The following is a 22,807-nucleotide window of genomic DNA, read 5'->3' as shown; positions in this document are numbered from 1 at the left end:
CGAGCTTTCGTATGCTTTACTAATTTATTTTTGTTTTGGACGCGCTCCCTTTTTTTCCTTGGTAAGCAACTAAGCACAGCATGTAAGTCCTTTTATTCTATTTATTTTGCTGGGATGATTGAATGTTCATGGCATAGAACTCAATAGTTGCAGTTTCAGTCAGTTTGAACATGTAGAATAATAGGTTGGCTACCGTGATTAAAAGGCATAAGGCATAATATTTTTTCCCCGTAGTGTGAACATCTGTATGTAATGTGACATAAACAAGCTAAGCGTTGCCTTTATTTGCCAATGTTTATTAGATGGCTGCTTTATCCCTTGATCATAAATCAATATAAGATAGTTGTGTGAATTTAATAAGGCTTGCTAATTGTTGTGTTTTTAATTGTATGACTCGGTCTGTGAGTCCGCTTAAATTCAAGCCGAATGCAACATTTGTATTTTATTAATGGGGATTCTAATCCATTCATTGTTTCTCCGCAAGCACGACTGGTGGAGTATTGTTTGGAGTCAATTTTTGGTTATAGTTGCTAGCTCTTGTATATGAGTACCTTTTGTTGGTATGTAGGAGTGTTATATGTAGATCTTTTTTTATTGTTGTGCTACTCCCTCTATTATGTTAATTGTTTGTTAAGCAATTTGGCGTGACCATTTTTTGAGTTGTTCTTGTTATAATATTGCAATGGCTTATATAGTGTAGTTTCTATGTCTAGCAACTTATTCAAACATGCAATGGTGAAGTAGTGAGCAGTGTTTAATGTGCGCATTGGAGGGGTTTGTACATTGTTTCTACTTATTTTTGTAGGGAATATAGTTTGGGTCAAAAGTAGTAGTTGGATTATTTAATTATTGATTTGTCATGTTATGTTTTTTTTTCCTTGTTATAAAGTGAAAATAACCTTGCATTCAATTGTAGAGGATCAATTGCGTGATCAGGTGTTAGCATACTCACAGCACCTAGCATGAGGACGTTGACGCGACGGGCTGAAGGATTACCACCTGTGGAAAAGGTCAAGGGCAGGAAAATGTAGCATACTCATACTAGAGTGTAACTTTTGATATGCTTGTTTTGCTTATACACTGGTTCTAGTCTTGGAAATTTATTTATGTGAAACTAGGAGGATGTAACTGTGGACTCTCTTTTATCTTTTGTAATTTTGTGAATATGTTGGTCTTCATTCACTCAGGCATGACATTCTAAAAACTGCATGAAAGTGAACATCTATTTTCTCTGTGAAAGGAACCATCCATATTCTAGCTAAAATGATCATCCATCTAACTATGTCTTTATTCAGGGATTTAACTATAGTTTTCCAAAGTGGAACGACTTGAAATTGTTAAGCGTTGAGTTTTTGAAATTTGAACTTGTCAAGTTTTCATGAAGCATTCTGAAGATGTTACAATGAAAGTGAACATCCATTTTTCCTGTGAAAGTAACCTTCCAGATTCTTACTATAACGAACATCTTGTCTTTATCCAGAGATTTATGTTTACTTTTCCAAAATTAAATGACTTGAATTTGTTAAGCATTAAGTTCTTGAATTTTGACAGAGCCAAGATTTCATGAAGCGTCCTGGACAGACCACGGTCTGAACATCCAGTTATATGTAAAGATGAACATCCAACATTTGTGAGTAGGGATAATCGTGTAATCAATAAGTGGGATCATATAATCAGATTGAATATCCATCTTGTCTAATAAATTAACCATCAAGATGGATACAATAATGGTGAACATCATTAATATTTAGAAACGAACATCTAAATTTTTTTAAAAATAAACCCATTCTTTTCTGTCTAGATAACCGTTTTCGTCTATAGTATCTAATACATGAATTACGTATTGAAAGTCATGTCCAACAGAAACTAACTATTGTCAAATGAGCTTAACAAAGACATGAACCTACCAAATTGGTGGGGCTCATTGCGGCCAACATGAGCACCAACCTCTAGAGTCCAAACCTCGTAACCAAGATTCGTCTCTTTACTTCTAACCTCAATAACATCTGACAGTTGCATGGCCTACAATTCAAAAAAATATTAATAATAAGATAAATCATTAGTATATATCATTTGCTTGAAACCTCACTAACCAGCACAAACAATGTGACCAAAAAAAAGAAATCAAGTCAGTCATTCTACCAAGCACATAGACAAAAAAAACCTCACTAAACAGCACAAACAATGTCACTACACATCACATACATGAACATGCAGTAGATACAACTACCAAGCACATAGTTCAGACATCGGTTTCAGAGCCAATGGTGACTAGAGTTATTTTTTATTCATTTAGTGTTTATCATGTGTGATCATATGTATATTCTAAACTGAACATGCAGCAAGCATATTAAGTTGCCCATTCATTGATAACTAACTCTTGACTATTTAATTTTCATTATCAAATTAAATCTTAATGATGATAATAACATTCGCTATTTTTCATATTCAACAATCTCATGCCTATACATGCAATTTACATTAAGTCATATAAATTCATATACTAATAAAAGTTAGTCCAAGAAAGATCTAGTTTCATCCAGCGTCACATTAATATGCCATGCTTAATTAACACATGAAAATTTCTCATACATAAAAGCATACCATAAACATAAAACCTTCATAAATTTGGTTGAATCATGAATGTTTATGATGCATTTGGGCAAGTATTAAACATAAAAATAAACACGCCATTTGCATTGAGTATGAACATCTAATTCACATGAAAATAACCATTCATTATCAATGAATTTAACGAACGTTGCTCACCATATTAGATTTCTCACCCTCGACGACATCGTGGTTTGCTATGTATTCATGTGTATGTGATGAATTCTCATTGCTGTCAAAAAATGGAACACAACACAGCAGTTCAACCAAAATGGACTCCATTAAAAAACTTTCGCGGAGTGATAATATGAAGACAAACTTAATATGTAAAATATTGAGGAAAACATGTTAAAAATGTGTAATATGCTCAAAAGAAAGTGAGATTTTCCACAATTAAGGAGCCTAAGTAACTAATAAAGGAATAAATGCAATTAATGCGCAAACAACTTAGACTAAAGTAATTTAGAGTGAATTGAGGCTGGAAAGCTTGGTTATTGCAATTGTGTATTGAATTTGCAGAGTTGATCAAAATTAGCAAAAAGACAATAATTAAGGCAATAATAAAGAAGCCCACTTATTCATGTCAAAGAGTATAAAATAATCACATAAATACAGCTCTTTGTTCAAAAAGCAATAATTTTGAGAAAAACCAATTTTAATTGCTCAAAAACTTCAAAGAACGAGTGATGATGCATGTGATTATTTATGTTCAAAACCAACAGGAATAAACCATTTCATTCAAATCACTCAATAAAATATGGTATGCACTTCTTAAAAATATACCAAACAATTGATAACATTTGAATTTTTAACCAAATTGGTGTTTTGATAAAAAAATCACAAACAAGTGCATAACAAAATTCAAGCTCAAACATCATTAGAAATCACATAAAATTGTACAATTTTAAATTATAATGCCTCATGAGAATAGAATTTAAGTCAAATGCTGGCCATACATAAGAATTAAACAAAAAGATTTCATTTAGGTATTTCATCGAGCATATGGTGTGTATCATGTGTAAATAGAGCATTCAATTCAATAGAAGCAGCAATCAACCCATAAAATTTAGCCAGCAAACACATTAAATCTAGCAACAGATATTAACTAGTCCTAAGCCTAATCTATATGCAAAAACCAAAATTAAAAGCAATGAAATAAATAAAATAGAAAGAACCGGGGATAAAGAAATGGATGGAACCTGCGTTGATGAAGGAGAGAAAGAAGAACGGGGTAGTGATGGTGTCGCAGCAGCACAGAACTTAGCCGCTGCTGGGTTGCACCAGGGTGTTGTTCGCCGGAGCTGGCAAGCGCGAACAGGGGCGTGGGGCAGCGAACACAGCAGGGAGAAATGGGGAAAAAAAGAAAGAGAAGAGAGAGAAGGTGGGCAATGGTGGTCGTCGGTGGTGGTTGCGGACGGTTTGACGGGGTTGGTTGGCTGGGGGTGATGGTTGGGGTGATCTGGATTGAGAAAACGAAGAAGAGAGATAAGGGTTGGGTAGAGAAGAAGCGGTGGCACAGCAGTGTGACGACATGTTGCTGCCCTTCGCGTTCCCTCCTGCGTCAATGGCGGTGGTCGTGGCAGTCGGGTTGTTATGAGTAGGGCGGCACGACTTTGAGGGTTTGACAGAGAGAAATTAGGGTGCGAGGGAGAGGAATTAGGTACTAAATAGGGAGAATAGGTTCGGACGGCAGGCGGGTAATCCTAATTTGTTTCAAATTTCAAATTAAAAATAATTTAAAATTAATTAATTGTCCATAATATATTTTAACTTTCAATTTAATTCCATTATATGCATTGTACAATATTTCTATTGGCTTCTCATACTTTTCCAAAACTTAATCCATCCAAATTTTGAAAAGGAAAAGTAAATTAGTTGGTTTAGATGGTTAGAAAAATAAACTAAATTTTAACTAAGTATTTTATTTATTTATTTATTTATATATTATGTGCTACAAAAGAATTTCAGGTTTTTATGATGGTTGAATAGGAGTGAAAAAATTCAGCCTAAACATCAAGAAGACTGGAAAAAATGTGCTCCCTGAAAATAAAAAAAATACGATCCCCAACAAGCTTCAGAATGTTCTTAAGATAGGTCAATCAATTATATGTTCTTAAGGTACTTTGGTTTCTAAATTTTTTCCTTTAAAAAATACGTCGCATGTTCAATATACAATTACTTATGTTGAAATAACTATATTACTGTTTTAATTACCATTATTAAATTGTTTAGTTTAAATGTATTATTGATAATATAAAGAGTTTTATATAGTTATTCAATCAAATTCATATGTTTAGTATTTTTTTAAGTGATGAATTACTTTTATTGATATGTCACCAGATTATCAGATATCTAGATAAAAACTTTTTACGCCATTAGTGAATAAAAATTCTTAAAATAAAAACTATAATTTGATTGACTATTTAAATTGTTAGTGTCTCAAAATTATTATATTAGATGCTCTGGTCTCATCTTGAATATAATTTTAATTTGTATAAACACAAAATTAAAAAAAAACTAATAATCTTTTATATCATGATTTCTTATTTCAAATTTTTTCCATCCCTTCTTGTTAAATATTTGTCTGAAGTTGACTTTTGATTGTTATCATTTTAGAGTAGTAAATAAGCATAATATACTATCAATGCAATTATAGACATAATTAATTTAAATTGAACTTTTAAAATTGAAAGCAGATAAATAAAATTTAAAAAAAAAACATTTTTAAAAGCCCCTTTTTTTGATTTGATTAGTCAATCATAATTGAATTTTTAAAACTCCTTCTTTCATATTTTCCTAATTTGATTTGCATATAAAAATATTTTTAATATGTATTAGAATTAATTTTCTAAAAAATGGGAACCAAATATTCAAATTAATCTAAAACCTTGATTCTATGAGTTATGAATAAAATTATATACTTCATGAATGAACAGACGTATCACTAAGTTAATTATAAAAATGTAACAGAAAATGTAATTATTATTTCATACTCTAAACTATAAAAATTGTTGTATCTTATAATTTTATTAACTCAAATAGTTCTGTACTTCTAATCTCCTACATCTATGCCTAAAATAATACACAAATAAAAGCATAAAATTATACGTATAGTTTACTCTAATCAATATAAAAAGAGAAGCAAAGAATTGAAAAAGCTCACTGTAAGCAAATATGATTAATTAGTGATTGAGAAGTAAAAAGGTTTTATAGAAAAAAAATTGTGCAAATAATAAAAATAATAACTATTAATTATACACCAATAATATTAAGATTGCTTTAACTTAAAAATAGTCAATAATATAATAACATAAATACACACTTGAAATAAAAGAATGAATTAATGAATATAAGATATCATAAGCATAGGAACAAAAAGATTAATATTTTTTTGTGTGTTTTGGTTGAATATAAAAGCAAAATAATATAATATTGGAGCTTAGTCAAATAAAAAAATTAGTAAAGAGTAAAATTAGGTAAAAAATGAAGATTTTTTTACTAAATTTATAATGAGCATGATTATTGCACATAATAAATTTTTATTGATAAATTTTTTTTATTATAAAAAAAACTTTACTATTACCAAAATTTCACTTTTTTCCTTAATATTATCCATCAAATAATGTTGTTTATTTATTCAGTTCTATTTTAAAATATTTAATAATTTAAAATTAAAAATTAAAAATGATATTAATAAAATAATAAAAATTATAATAATAAAAAATTTTATTGTTTAATTTAATTCTTAAATTTTTTAGAAAAAAATCGAAAAAATTGGGCCCCTTTTTATTGTATGTAATTTGTTTGATTTTTTATTTAAAACAAAAAATGAATTACCTTAAAATATCCTTTCACTTTTTTATCATTAGATTTAATTGTAGATTCTATTCTTTTGCTACATTACAACAGAAGAAAAATAATGTATATGAGATCCTATCCCTCAAATTCAGGTTCAAAAATAATGTATAGTAGATAAAAATAAGAAAAACTACCATTTGTACTCATGAATTTTGCGAACATTGACAAAAGTACCCATCAAACAAGAAAATTAACATTCTACCTATGAAAGATGGGTTCCGTGTGACAATAGTATCCAAACTGTGATTTTTCGTTGACTTTTTAATAAAATTTTTAAATTACCACTTCTATCTTCTTCCCCAAATTTCAATTTTCACAACCCTCGTATTTCGTCTTCTTCCTCTGCTGCTGCCAGCCACCAGGCATGATCTCTTTGGCGCTTGAAAACATCAGCAGCAAAAAGCTGTTGTTGTTGGATAGAGGCGAGTTACTGTTGCCTCTCGCGGCGCTTGGAAGCGGGAATCCAAGTGCTCTTCACATGGGTTTGGCAATCGAAGCCACGGCTCTTGCAGCATGTCCTGCACCGCATGTGAGGGCAATCCTTCTTCACCTGGTTTCCGCAGTCCTGGCAGCTAATCCCACTTGCTCCACTTCCTGCTCCACTTGCTGCTCCGCTCCCCACGGCCGATGCTGTCACCAGGAAGGCCGATATCAAGGGTGACTGATCGTCGGACACGGTAGTTGGACCCACTCCTAGAGTAGCCGCAGAGCTGTAAAGATCTTGGTGGAAGAGAGGCCTTGCTTGAGGAATGAGGTCGTGTTCCGGTTGGTGATGATGATGATGATGGTTCCACAGCTCCAAGCCACTTCAGTACGAGAAAACATCTTCATTCTTGTACCAATAAAAGGTGTTGGAGGAAGGAAACGTCTTCATGCCTGGTGGCTGGCAGCAGTAGAGGAGGAAGACGAAAGATGAGGGTTGTGAAATTTAGAATTTGGGGAAGAAGATAGAAGGAGTAATTTGAGAATTTTATTAAAAAATTAACGAAAAATCACATTTTTGGTACTATTGTCACACAGAACTCATCTTTCATGAGTACAACATTAATTTTCTTGTTTGATGGATACTTTTGTCAGCGTTTATAAAATTTATGGATACAAATGATAATTTTTCCTAAAAATAAACTAAAAAATATTTTGATCGAAACTTGAGCTAATGGGATGGATTAAAAATTGAATTTGTTAATCAATTTAAGAAGGAAAACAATAAAACCTCTTTCCATTCCCCAAGTCGTGCTTGCATTTTTCATTACATACATTTTTCCTGTATATACATCTAAATCTAAGTTATCTATCCAAAACAATATTCTCCAAAAAATCAAATACTTTAGGTTAATGAATCTCAATTCTCTCTTATTACATTATCATCAACATATCAGAATCTTATAAAAAATACTATTCAAAATAAAAAAATGCATTTTTTTATCAAATTTTAAGTAAGGATAGATTTTGATTTATCTGAACCTATTATTTGGTTAATACATTCCAAATTTTTTTTCAAGTACAAAAATTTCAGGACCAAAAATGATATGATTTATTCTCATATTATAATATTTTTTTAATTTTAAATAAAAATAATAAATTAATAAATCAGAGTTAGTACTTTAGTTTATACCATCTAAATAATTTAATTGTTTAACGTACTTCCTTTATTACAATAGTTAAATTTTTTAATCTCAACTAAATAATTCAATAAATAATAAAATTAAATTATTAACTTGTATAAAAAATTTTTAATTGGATGAAATATTTCAAAAATCTTTAATTTGTCTATAATTATAAATAATGCCGCCTTTATATCATACCAACATAGCTAGGTAGGTCATAGTAGGGGTGGCAAAACGGGTCAGCCCGCCCCGCCCCGCCCCGCCAAAGCCCGCTGCAAAACGGGGCGGGCTGGCCCGCCCCGCTAAAATGATATAGGCTGAACTTGCCACCCCGTCCCGCCAAAGGGCGGATTAGCTGGTTGGCGAGCGGCCCGCCTTTCTTTTTTTTTGCCCCAATAAATAGTTTGAAATCTTAAATAACATAACAAATAACACTATCTAAAATAAGATCAATAACAAAATCAATTACAAAATAACAACAAGAATGTTAATACAAACTAAATCAATAACAAATTAACAAAAAGTAAATAATAGAGAACTGAATAGAGATTAGAATTAATAATTAGTAAGAAAAAGGTATAAAAAATAAAATAAAAACATAGAACAGAATCATCCTCCCAAGCTCCCACAAACAGAACCATCAGTCATCAAGCATCCCTCCTACAAATAGAGAACAGAATCGTCGTTCCCAGAAACAAAAAAATAAAAGAAAAACTAAACAAAAATAGAGAACAGCTGTTCCACAAATAGAATCATCAAACAGCCTCCCACAAGGAAAAAATAAAAGAAAAATTAAGAGTCGTCGCAGACGCGAGTCGTCACTGCCAGTGCTTTTTGGGTTGCGCTACGAGAGAGGGAGAGCCCAGTTGTCGTTTCTGCCGGTGATTCTGGATTATGGTGCTTTCTGGACGGGAGGGAGACAGAGACATGAGGGAGAGAGAATGCGAGAGTGAAGAGGGAATGCGAGTCGTCGCGCGCCTTCAAAATCAAGTTGTGAGGGAGAGAGAGCCAGTGACGCCGGTGCAAGGGAGAGATCCGATTCGTCGTCGCCGCCAGTGGGAGGGAGAGATTAGGGATGATTCGGTAAGGGTTTAGAGAGAGAGACCGCGCCTTCCAATCGAGTTGTGAAGGAGAGACAGAGACAGCAACGCTGCCATGCCGGTGCGAGGAAGAGCGGGGATGTCGTCGGAGGGAGACAGAGGCTACTGTTTGGTGACGTGAAGACTAGAGAAAGAAGGCTAGAGGGAGAGGGAGAGGGAGGCAACGCTGCTGTACTGTGGCCTATGGTTGTGGGTGTTCACAAATGAAACCCTAAACTCATGTTAGTTCCATATATATATGACAGTGTAAATGACCAGAATGTCCTTCAAAAAAATTTTTGCTAGCCCGCCGGGCCAGCCCGCCCCGCCCCGCCCCGCCAAAGCCCGCGGGTTTGGCAGTGCGGATTTGGCGGGTTTTTAAAAAATGGCGGGCTCAAAATCTCGCCCTGACCCGCTCTTTTTGGCGGTTTTGGCGGTTTGATCCGGCGGGTTCGACCCGTTTTGCCACCCCTAGGTCATAGATGTAACTAGTGGTAAAGGAAAAGAAAAAGAGATTTAAGAGAATCAAAGAAAAACCATTAAAAAAAACAAAAAAAAAGTTATCAAAATATTATAAATATATTAATTTAATTTTTTATCAAAATAAAACATTTTTATATAGGTAAAAAATTAATTTTTTTAAGATTTTCTGAAAAAACAAATCTGATAACTATTACTTTAATTGATTGGCATTTTATTCTCAATATTATTTTCGATATGATAATAAATAAATAACTCAATTGAACAACATAAATTATGTTACAAATCATTACATCAATACCAAAAAAATAATTTAAATAGTTTGATATTTATAATTATCAAATCGAGTAACTTATATACTAGGTAAATAATAATTAATTTAGTTTAATAAAATCATTCGTATGTGTTTGTACACTTTTAAAAGTTAAGACGTTTTTAAAAATTAATTTATACTTATTAAAATTGAAAAGTCTAACTTAACCTTATATATTGATGAAATTTAATTTAATTTTTATGCTTATGTCTATTATAATTTTTTCAAATTTAAAAATTATTTTATCAAATAAAATTTTTGTTTCTTGTACTTGTAGAAAATAATTTATTTTTAGTTTAATTTACATAACATAGGTGTTGTAATTTTTAAAAAGATATTTTTCAAAAGTACAATTTGACAACACTACAAAAAAATTTTGATAAAAATGGCGGCAATAATGACGGTTTCGTAAAATGACGTAATTCTGGATGCCATTCTAGTTATTACGGCGGTTTTTTGAAAATCGCCACAATTTTCTGGGTTAAAACGGCACTTTTTGAATAGGTTGAAACGACGATTCGAACCGCCGTTATTTCCAGGGTTAAAATGGCGGTTCTCGGACATGTTAAAATGGCAATTTGAACCGCCATTATTACCCTAACAGAGTGGCGTTTTGGTTGGTTAAAATGGCGGTTTAAACCGCCGTTATTTCCATGGTTAAAATGACGGTTTTTGAATAGGTTAAAATGGCGGTTTAAACCGCCATTATTACTCTGGCAAAATGACTTTTTGGTTGGTTAAAACGGCATTTTTGAATCGCCATTTTTATCCTGACAGTAGCGTTTTGATTGGTTAAAATTGCATTTTTGAACCGCCGTTTTATGCTGACAGTGACATTTTTTATCATTTAAAAAAATAATTTTTATCATCATTTTTATCGCATTAAATAAATAATTTTGTGATTAAAATTTCACAATAACAAAAAATTATAATCCATAAATAAAATATTATATAACTCATAAACAAAATATTAATATAATATATAATTTTTTATTATTGAAAATCAAAAGTAATAATTCCTATACAAAATCTTGTCTTATTAAATTTACCAAAATACAAGCATTGTAATAATACTAATCAGTCAAATCTACCATCTAGTTTTCTAAACTATTTTAATATCTAATAATGTATTTAAATCATCTAATAAGTGATGTTTTTACTACTTAGAATTTGAATATACAAGACAAGTAGCTTAATTAAGTGATGATGAATAAGATTTGAAGACCAAAAATTTCCTCCTTTTTAATTAACTTTAAAACAAGCCTGCGTTAGTTTCTTGGTCTCTTGTGTGAGTTTCATCCCAGAAACTTGCTCCAACATTTTTATTTCTCGCTCCAACACTCTAATTTTATTATCCAAATTCATCTCTTATAAAAATTTGTAGGAACCTCTCCTATCAAAAAATTTCTATCAAGCTGGCTGTTATAAATTGAAATTATAACAATGAAAAAATTTTATTAGAAATAATATATAACTAATCAAATAATATAAAGAGAAAAAATAAAATTGAATTGGTAAAAAGAGTCCAAAAAATTTATTAAAAAATTAAAATATGAGGTAATTACTTATAGAATTTTAAGTGTCTGAACTAGTCCTAATATTTCTGGTATAAAATCAGATAAATCATTTCCATCAAATAATCTGCAAGAAAAAACAAAAAGTTGTTAAAATATGGTAAAATAGATGACATGACAAACTTATAACACTAATTTTTGGAATATAAGAAAACCCAATGAAGGTGGTATTTTTCCAATAAAAATTCTCCAATGCATCTGGAATGGTTACTGAAAAAATTTCTATTAAACTGATCAATCTAATTTCTCTTAAAGTCATAAAACTTAAAACACTAAACAGTAAAATCAAGTAAAAACTAAAACAGTTAAAACTAATAATGTTAGGAAACTATGAACAAATATAATTTAATAATTTCTATTTTTTATGATTAAAAATTTTAACAAATTGATAATTCAAAAGTTTCAATAATATTTGACAAGAATTCCTATACAGGCATCAGAATAATTATTGAATTTTTAAAAAATAACGTAATTATTAAATTATATATTTTATAATAGATTATTTCAATATAAAATATAGATAGTAAAAATCAACTAATATTAAAATTATTATTAGATGCTTTGAGAAGAGTAAAATAAAATTATCTACTTTATCTAATTAATTTATGCCATATACGCTAAAATAACTTTGTGTAATTTGATATTACTATCGATTCGAATTATATTGTAATTTTTAATTTGAATGAAACATATTTAATTTTTATTTAATTTTTAATTTAAATATTGGTTATTATAATTATGATAATTATAGATAGAAAATATTAAATAAATTAATTTTTTATTAGAAATATTAATTAAATATTACAGTCGAATTTTACGGTAAGATAAATCCAACTATAGATATAATAATTTCTGTTTTATATTATTTTATAATATAATATTACCGTTGAAATTTTTTATAAAAAGAAGACATATTTGTAACAATATATATTTGACTTTATTTGTACTGTGACGGTTGAAATCTTATCTTTTATTTTCAGTATCGTCATTCATTTGGCATCAACAAATTAAATCAGTATCACATGTTCCTTGTCATAGTCTTGTTGCAAATTGATTCAAATTAACACTCCTAATTCGTGACTAATGATGGCTTGACTATGTGATAATTTTAACTAGTAATACTACGACATTATCAATAAAATTTATTATTTTAATTTAATTTTTGTCTAACAAACATATGTTTATATGTAATATTCAAATATTACGGTATTGCCTAAATCTTAAATCTTAAACTTTAAATTTTAAATTTTAAATTATAAATCATAAATCATAAATTTTAATAATATAAAAATAAAATATTAATTTAGTATTGACTAATATTAATAAAATAATTAACCCTAGCATTTTTCCATTTTAACCTTGCAAGCAAAGATATTCATGGTCATTACTCATTACTGCAAAGATATTTAAGACACATTTTACATCTTAACTAAAAAGCGAATCAAGTTCTATATTCTATCTTGTTATACACTTCCAACGCTTAATATTTTATATCTTAAACATTTTCTATAGCTTTTATAATTCATTGTTACAGTTCAGTATCCCAACAAAGTTTGAGATACTCTCTCAATTCAAACGCATACCACTTAATAGAAGAATAATTAGGCCATAAAATACTTAATTTAGATCATATTTTAACAATTTCGATGAAAATTTAGTAAAATTTATCTCGAATCTAAATACATACAAATATACAATATAAATATAAGATGGAATGTCCATTCTAAAATATGTTATTTTTTTTAATTCTGATATTTTTTGAACAACTATTAATTTAAAGGAGTCATTTAGATAAAGATGTCTAAAATATTATTTTTAAAAATTTTTTTAGTAATTAAAATTTAATATATATAATTAATTAAATTGTGTTATTTTTATCAAAATTAGGTCAGATAAATTAATTTGACCGAAAAAATGGTGAATTAAATCTTGAACCGGTCTAAACTAATATTATTTTTTATAAATATACTACAATATTATTATTATAAAAAATAACTAAAATACTCCTAATATATATATTAATTTTAAAAACTCAAAATCCTAACCCTATGATGGCAGAAAAATAAGGGATAGAATTTAGAATTCTCGAAATTAATATATAATAAGAGTATTTTAATCATTTTTTATAATAAGAGTATTATTGTTGTCATTTTTTATAAAAAAAAAATATTAATTTAGATCAGTTCAAAATTTGATTCACTATTTTTTCGATCAAATTAATTTATCTGACTTAATTTTGACAAAAATAACACGATTTAATTAATTATATATATTAACTTTAAATTACTAAAACGCATCTTTAAAAAAGAGATATTTTAAACGTCTTTATTTGAGGGACTCCCTTAACTTAATCTTTAAAATTTAAAATTCTTATATCGCACTCACGTTTTACCCAAATTGCATCCCGAACTAAATATATACCGTAATCTAATGCTTCTTCCACCCCAAATGAAGCCCTAATTACGTTGGTTTGGTTTGCACTTGAAAAGGAGACATGTTTATTTTGATGTACACCGCCAAATTAACATACATGCCGTGCAGCCAAAGAGGTGAAAATTATATTGAAAGAGATAGATTGAATACTTTCAATTTAAATTGGTTCATTTGCCTAATTAAGAATGGCATGGCATATGGCCCCCCCAATGGAACAGAAAATGTAATTGAGGAGGAAAAGGACTCTTCTCCAACCTTGTACCGATGGGATTCAGAATTAGATTCTCTGTTGTGTCACTAAAGATTTACTTTCTCATATAATTGTTTCTTTGCCTATGTTTGTTCAGGCACATGCCATTATAAACCTGCGTTCTATATCTCTATTAGTGAAACACCGACACATCATACCTAACCATTTTCTCTTCCTTAATTTTAAATACCACTAGCTAGTAAATAATGTAACCAAGATTTCATACATATAATAATCGACTCATTTAGTTATAAATTAATCTTAATTAATAACACACAATGACTTACACCGCCTTAGCTTTTGTATGTACCTGTGTATACTTGATATATTAAAAGGAGATATAATTGTTCAATTTAGTTATTGAGTTTTCATCTATAAATCAATCTGATCCCGAGTCTTAATAATGCTCAATTTAGTCCTTAAGTGATTAACAGATAGGATTGGTTGATTTTTTCATAACTAAGTTTGTGTTAATAACATTATTAATTATCAGAGATATAATCATATATGTGTGATATAGTTTTAAAATGGTGAAAACTCAGGTGCAATTAATTTTATGTGAAGTTGATAACTGAGAGTTGTTAGATGATTTGACTGATTTGACTAAATTTTCATCTTACATCTCTCAGCTATCAACTTCACGTGAAGTCGACTGCACCTGAGTTTTCACCTTTTAAAATATGAGGAGTGCTAAGGGGTCAGTAACTTTTGTGTTTTGTAACCATCAATTGGCCATCAATAGTATTTTTAATAGTGTGAGATTAAATTTAATGGTGTAAGATCATTCAATTTTCTTTTGATAGTTAAATGTTAACCAAATTTTTAAAAAATTGCTAGTCCAAGACTTTTCCTAAAAATAAATAATAAGTCATGTTCGAAATATTACATTTTTTCATAGAGTTGTAAGTTATTAAAAATAGTCGTGACTTATTGAAGAGTTATGATCCATTGAAAAATTGTATCTTCTTAAAAAGAAGTTTCTCTTCATAAATTTACTGGTGTATACATTTAATACTTATAAATAGGATCTTAAATTGGCAAAATAGAAAATAGCAATCCCTCCTCAAATTTCATCATCTATGTCTTTTCTATCTTAATACTTTTTTATGCTCAGAAAAAAAATAAATAATATTACTCTGTAAAATAAGTTTTGATTGTGTAAGTGTAAAACAAATTAAATATTTTTATTGTATTTTGCAAGAAATTCTTCACCAACTCATTTAGCATACCATATAGTTAAATTTGTAGAGATGAATTAAATCTAAAAGAAAGTGTACTTAACAATACATCTTAAAAAAGCTGCATTATTATATTATTATTTTGTACAAATTTTATTTCATTATATTTATTTTTTAAAAACTTAAACAAAAATATAAGAATCTCAACCCAAAGTTTTCACATTATGTTTTTTTTATTATTAGTTTAAATTTAAAAAAAATATTTTTTATGACATTGTGTTAAAAATTCTATAATTTAAAAGTCTAAAACGAAATTTATAATTAAAAAATATTTCATGACATCAATATCATGCTAATGTATGCAATTAATGCAAATATGGCATACCATTGACCAGATGACATGAACCCAAAAACTATTGGACTCAATTTAATCTCAAAAGATATTCATTTTGGTCATATCATCTCTAAAATGAAACCCTAATCTCATTAGCGTCATCTTCTTCTTTGCTCCCCTACTTCCTTTAATTTGCTCAAAATTTAAAAGGATTTTTAAAACAAAAAAAAAGGTTTATCTCCCCGTTGATGCCTCCAACACGTTTAATTAATTTTTTTTGTTTGTTTATTAAGTATAAAAAAAGTAATAAATAATGTTAGGATGTCAAAAACAATAATGGCATTGGAATAAATAATTTAAATACAGAAACGGCATCAAAATTTATTATTCTTGACTATCATTTAGTTATTAATTTAATTTTTAGTCTAATTTCTTTTTTTATTAATTTACTACACTACTGAACTCCATTTAAGGGTTTATCATGTTGCTGCATATATAAGGCGAGATTTAAACTTCCGACACTTACTTAAACGGATTAGTGAGCTAACAATTAGACCAATCCAATTTAATTAGTCGAATTCTTTTTATTTAATAATCTAACAACATATTTTATCCCATATTTTTAAATATTAATCGCTAACTAATAACAAAAAATAATAAATTTTTATAGTCCCCTATCATCTCTCATTTGAAAAATATAACATTCACATAAATAGTTTTACAAGGTGGCGCAGGTGGGTTGAAAATCGCCCTCTAAAAGACAGAGGTGATGAGATAAATTCAAAGGGAAGGGTTTGTTTGTTTGTTTGTTTGTTGTTGATGTGATCAGTTTGAAGATAGCGCCAGCTTGATGGTAGCTTTCTGTGCACAGTTATACCTTATTCATTTCTTACTCAATAATGGCCTCTGATTAAGCACAACAAAGTCAGTCTTCATGTGCTTTCTATTCTAGATTCATTACTCTATTGTCAATTCAATTTTCTTCTTACTTTATTCAAAAAATGAGTAATATATTTCTAGACAGATTGTTGGTAAAAAATTGATCTGTATTTTTTTTTTGAAATAAGTATAAGAAATAAATTTTTAATTCGTCAATATTAATTAATTTTTATTATATTTTTTAGAAAAGTTAGGATTATATTTAAAATTTATGATTAGAATTTTTAATTTAAAATTTAAAATTTGATATTTACAGTTAAAAAATAATTTTAAAAAATTAATTAATTTATATTGACCGGAAAAAAACACTTAGTTAAATTTTTTTTGTGGAAATTCAGGTGCAGTCGACTTCACGTGAAGTTTATACTGAGAGTTGTTAGCTGATTTGACTGATTTGACTAAATTTTTATCTAACGGTTCTCAGATATCAACTTTACGTGAAGTCGACTTCACCTGAGTTTTTATCTTTTTTTTTTCTCTATATATATATAGAGAGCTGAGAGAAAATTTATCATAAACATAAAAAAAAGGAGATAAGGAAGGAGGGGAATAGGGAGTTTGTGAAGGAAATGTCAAAGATTTTGTTTGATTATATTTAAAGAAAATAAAGAAATTTTGACAGGGTAAATAGACTCCACAACAACTAGCTTAGTAGGTACCGTCGTAAAAAATAAAAATAAAAAAAATTGAATCCTAAGTTGGTTGTTTAAATGAATAAATTAATACGAACCCATGTTGTACGAAGCATCGGAGGCAAAATCCATCTAACTGAAAGGAGCAATAAAGAATTTTAATTTGTTGTCGAGTTTGATTATTGGCGTTTTAAACTTTTGTCACGACACAAAGCCTCAAGCAGAAACTAGCATGTGCATGGTGCATTGGGTTGATGTTGATATCTAAATAGAATGTCACGTTTTTGTTGTTGGTATTAGGAGCCGGTTAGATTAGCTATCTAGTGAATTGAAGTGACTACAAATATATAAAATAATGCAAGCAAATAATAATACTTGATATATACAATTTGGGAGGAATTTAGGTAGTTGGGATCGATCTAAAGATGTATTATTTTTTATATATTCTTTTTGTAAATATATTTTTTTGTAAAATATTTATCTTTCATATCATAAAAAAAATAAAAAACAATACAACATTAATTATTTCTCGATCTAAAAAGGATATGTGTAAATTGTCTTTTCATGAGAATTTTATAATCTTATAGATAATATTAGTATAATAGTAAGTTTTTTAATTTCTTCTATCATATTATAATATATAGACTCAATATTCGCACTTTCTTCTAATAATAGCTTTGTGTGATTTGTTATCCATCACTGAAGGTAGTAATTAGTAAAGTAAATAATTAATAGTAATTATGTGATTTGTAAATAAAAAATTAATTACTAAATAAATTATTTAATATATATTTAAATATAAAATAATATTATTTTTAAGGTGTTATCTGAAATTAAGTTGATTTGGATCTAGACATAAGGTTTAAATTTTTTGAGTGAAGATTTTGATTTGTTTGTTAATATCGTAGTTTATTCGACATCCTTGTCTAGACAGTGATGAGGGATACGTATAAAGAACTTTAATATCTAAATTACTAAGAGTTTAAGTAAATTTTTTGTGAGATTGAAATAAAAAAAAAATCCTTAAGTATTTAGATATTTATAAAGTAATAATATAGGACTTAATCATTTTTTAAAAAAGACTTTTAAAAATTATGAGTGATTTTTTTTTTACAAAATAAAAAATTATTCCATATTCAAATTAGTCATTACTTGAAGAGTGATAACTGTAATAATAAAAAAACATTTGATTTACTTCTCAAATCGAGTCCGATACAAATTCCAATGATTTATATTTAAAATCGATCCAATCTATATAGATTAGACCGCATAAATTGGATAGGGCACTATTAGACCAACTTTAGGTAGTCTAATTTTAAACATGAAAAAGTTTAAAAAATTAGTACTTTCATTAAAATTTAGTTAGTATTTAACTAATAAAAAAATAAATAATTTTTTATTATTAAATATAATTTTATATCATTAAAAATATTAATAATAATTAATTAATATTTACAAATTATAAAATCAACTAACCTGACATCCTTCTTTCAAACATAACTTCTCCGCCGGAAAGAATGTGGGTTAGACTTATATTTCGTAAGTATGAACAAATATTAAAAATAAATTAAATATATAATACTTAGATTAATAATAAATAGTAGTAAAGAGTAAGGGCAGAGAGAGGAAATGAAAGTGGGGTGTGGGCCAGTGGGCCACCATAGTTTTCTTGGAAGGTTCATGGGAAGGTGTCCAAAACAAAGAAAGCGATCCAAGCTAAGCTATGCTCTATGGCACTTCTCTTTACTTTGTACGAAATATAAACAGAAACAACATGCCATTGATCCCAATCCCATCATCAAACACTTGATGAGCTTCTCTTACGAAACCATATACATCCCTTGCTACCAAATATCAAAGAATGTAAAACTGTGTATCATCTATCATCTATGTGTCGCATAGACTAATAAAATAATAATACTTTCTCTCACTTATTTATTTTTTTAAGGTAAAAATATAGGTGCAGTCAATTTTAAGTGAAATTAATACCTGAGAGCCGTTAGATAATTTAACTGATTTGACTAAATTTTCATCTATAGACTCTCGACTATCAACTTCACGTGAAGTCGACTGCACTTGGGTTTTCACCTTTTTTTTAAACATCTCTGAATATTTATTGTTTTTGGCATGCATGCAATGTCTTGTCGGAAACTTAAGTTGTGGTTGTTTATGTGTCCCCCGCTATCATGGCGTGTGTCCGGAGGAAACTCTTTTCTTTTGGGACAATATTAATTTCTCAATTCCCAAATAATAACTTCAAAACAACTAATGTATTTGTAGGGAAAAAACAAAAAGAAAAAGAAGATTAATTTTGTGGCTTTTAACCAATCACAATTAATGTCTCTGGCTTTATAATTTGTTTTATTTAATCTTAGAAAGAAAATAAAATTGATTTTTTTTATCATCATCAAATTGTTTTATAAAATTTATACAAATATATTTAAAAAAGATTAATTTAGATATTTTATTTTAAAAAAGAACTAAAATTAAACAAATAATGATGCACCGTTAGTCACACTCAACGGGAAATTTCCCAAGCCAAGAGTTGAACACACGTTTTGGGATAATTAAGTCCATCATATAATTGAGACTTATTTTAACGTATATGGTTCTTTTTGAACTTTTCAACTTTTGAATTCCTATATCAAAAGCAACCCTTAAGTTTCGAACTTGTATATATATAATATAAATATCTAACTAATTTAATTTCTATAAGATAGTTTCTTTTTTTAGTCTATTATTCTACAGAAATTGCATCATTTTGCCAAATATGCATAAGCAGTCGTCATTCAAATTAAATACGAATAATTGTCACTGGCTAGTTAATTAAAATTAAAGTGCCGTTGGTTGCATTCCTTGTCCTTGATAACTTTAATTTGTGCGCGTAATTTAATATTTAGTAATAATTTACATTTCATTATGAATGATTGTGATTAAGCAGAGAATTTTTACTTAAAATAGCATTAAAAAGTGTTTGAAACACAATAGAATTAGAATTCATTTATTTTTAAAATTAGATTTTTAGTTTGAAATGGATAAAAAATAAAAAATTAATTGATTTGTAAATTCCATAAATTTACATTATAACTAAAGTCAAATCACTTCATTATGTCTAATATAAATATAATTATATTAATTTTAAATTAAATTATTTTTTATTTTATATAGTTTATTTTAAATATAATAATTCATTTACAGTTCAATAATTCATTTTAAATCAAATCAAATCAATTTTAAAAATATTTTATTTCAAACACATCTTAACATGATTCTGTTCTAAGTATACACAAAAATTGAAATGTAAAATTAATTAGTCGAAGAAGTATAGCTATTATAGATGGTCTTCCATTTCAAGAATGAGCCTTGGTCACCAGTATGAAATTTGGTTTAGGATATAATAATACAATCAACTATACATCCAAACATTTTTATATCTAAATCTAATTAAATAAATTTAAATTCAACAAAAATTACTTTCATCATACTATATGTATATATACGCATTTTAATAACACTTTTTTGTCTTTGTCTTTGGCTTCGTCTTCGTCTTCGTCTTTGCATTCTTCCTTCTTATTCTTCGCTTTTCTCCTTCATTGCTTTCACATTCGTTTTCCTTCTTCTTCTTTGCGTTCTTTTTCCTTCTTCTTCTTCGCCTTCTTCTTCTTCGCGTGTTTTCTCTCAATCGTCATTCTTTTATTGTTGTTGTTGTTGCTGCGTTTTTCTTTTCCTCCTTTTAATTGAGGTTCATTTGAATCCAAAAATAAACCGAATTTAGTTCAGATTTGGTGAATACTTAACAGTAGTACAAGTGAACCTAACTCAATTCACAAATGAAGCGAATTCAGTTCAAATTTAAACAAAAAATGATAAACATTCAATCAGCAAAAAAAACACATTTCAATTTATTTCTGCATGCAAATGAACTCAATTAAAATAAAAGATGAACCGAATTTCTTAAGGAATGACACATTTGGTAAATACTTAAAAGTAGTATCAAGTGAACTTAACTCAATTCACAAATTAATCGAATTCGATTCATATTAGAATAAATAGTTAAAAAATTACTTAAAAAATAAAAAATTTGGTTAATACTTATCAACAGCATCAAGTGAACCTCAATTAACACACAAATAAATCCAAATAAACTAAAAAATGAACCAAAATTATTTAATGATGGTATCAGTGAAAATCAGAACTAATAAAGATGTTAACAAAATGTTGGTATTATTGGTGATAATGATAACGAAAAAGGAAAAGAAAAAGAAGAAAATGCAACATTAAGAGAGGAGGAGGAGGAGGAGGAGGAGGAGGAGGAGGAGGAGGAGGAGGAGGAGGAGGAGGAGGAGGAGGGTGATTTTAAAAGTTATAATAATTTAATTAGATTTTGTTAACTATTTTGTTTGGATGCAGAATTTTATTCTTAATATTATGTTTTCGTTTCTTTTCTTATTTTTTAAATTTTTTGCGCATATTGATGATCAATGACGATCATAGTGTTGCCAATAATAGAGGTCATGGCCTCTCCAGATTTTTCTTCAATACTTATTAGGAGTATATGAGTACACATGATGTCTTCAATTCTTGTTGCATGCAAACACACGAAAGTTTACTTTCCTTTTAAAGAGTCAATAAAGGCGGAAATTATTTTTAACTAGTTTTCTTTTTCTTATTTTTTAATTTTAATAATATTTTGGTAAGCAAATAAAATTTGTTGATTTATTTTAACCTCCATTATTATTATTATTATTATTATTATTATTATTATTATTATTATTATTATTATTATTATTTGATGAGATTGTAATCCTCACTTTGAATTTAATCATTTAGTTTTTTTAGAACTAATAAACATCGATCTAAATGGACATCAATTTTTAATAATGTAAATAAAATTTTTTATAATAAAAAAATCTCAAAACCACAAGAATTCATCCATGATTGGTGATAAATGATCTATCAACATCCAAATTTCTTATCCATGCCTACATTCGCTTTTATCCATAGATTTTAGTGTGCCTCCACTCCATCTAACATCTAAACTTTTATTTTAATTTTCACTGTACCAGTATGTTAGATTATTGGATATATGTAGTAATTCTCACTTTTATCTGTATATTTAACTATCATATCTCATCATAGTAGCATGTATCCGGAAATATTTAATAACAAAAAAATTAATGAAAAATAATTAAAATTTATTTTATTTTATAATTTATAATTATTAGAATTAATAAATACTAATAAAATAAATTTCACCTGTTTTTTTATTTTCTTAACATTATCAACATGGATATATGACTTAAGTTTTTAAAGAAATTGAGCAAGTAGTATTGTTGCAAAAACAAAATTTTTGTTCTGATTTAATTTATTTAATACTAATTTTATGATTTTTTATTATTCTTATTCAATTTTGAAAAAAAAATTTTGGACTAAAAAACGTTCAATATTTATTGCAATTTAAGACACTTGAGTTCATTATAATCTTTTCACATCTTTGGCAACTGCTGCAATTTTATAATA

The sequence above is a fragment of the Arachis hypogaea genome, chromosome 2 (assembly GCF_003086295.3).
Source record: "Arachis hypogaea cultivar Tifrunner chromosome 2, arahy.Tifrunner.gnm2.J5K5, whole genome shotgun sequence".
In the NCBI taxonomy this organism is placed as follows: domain Eukaryota; kingdom Viridiplantae; phylum Streptophyta; class Magnoliopsida; order Fabales; family Fabaceae; genus Arachis; species Arachis hypogaea.
This window is presented reverse-complemented; position numbering follows the sequence as displayed.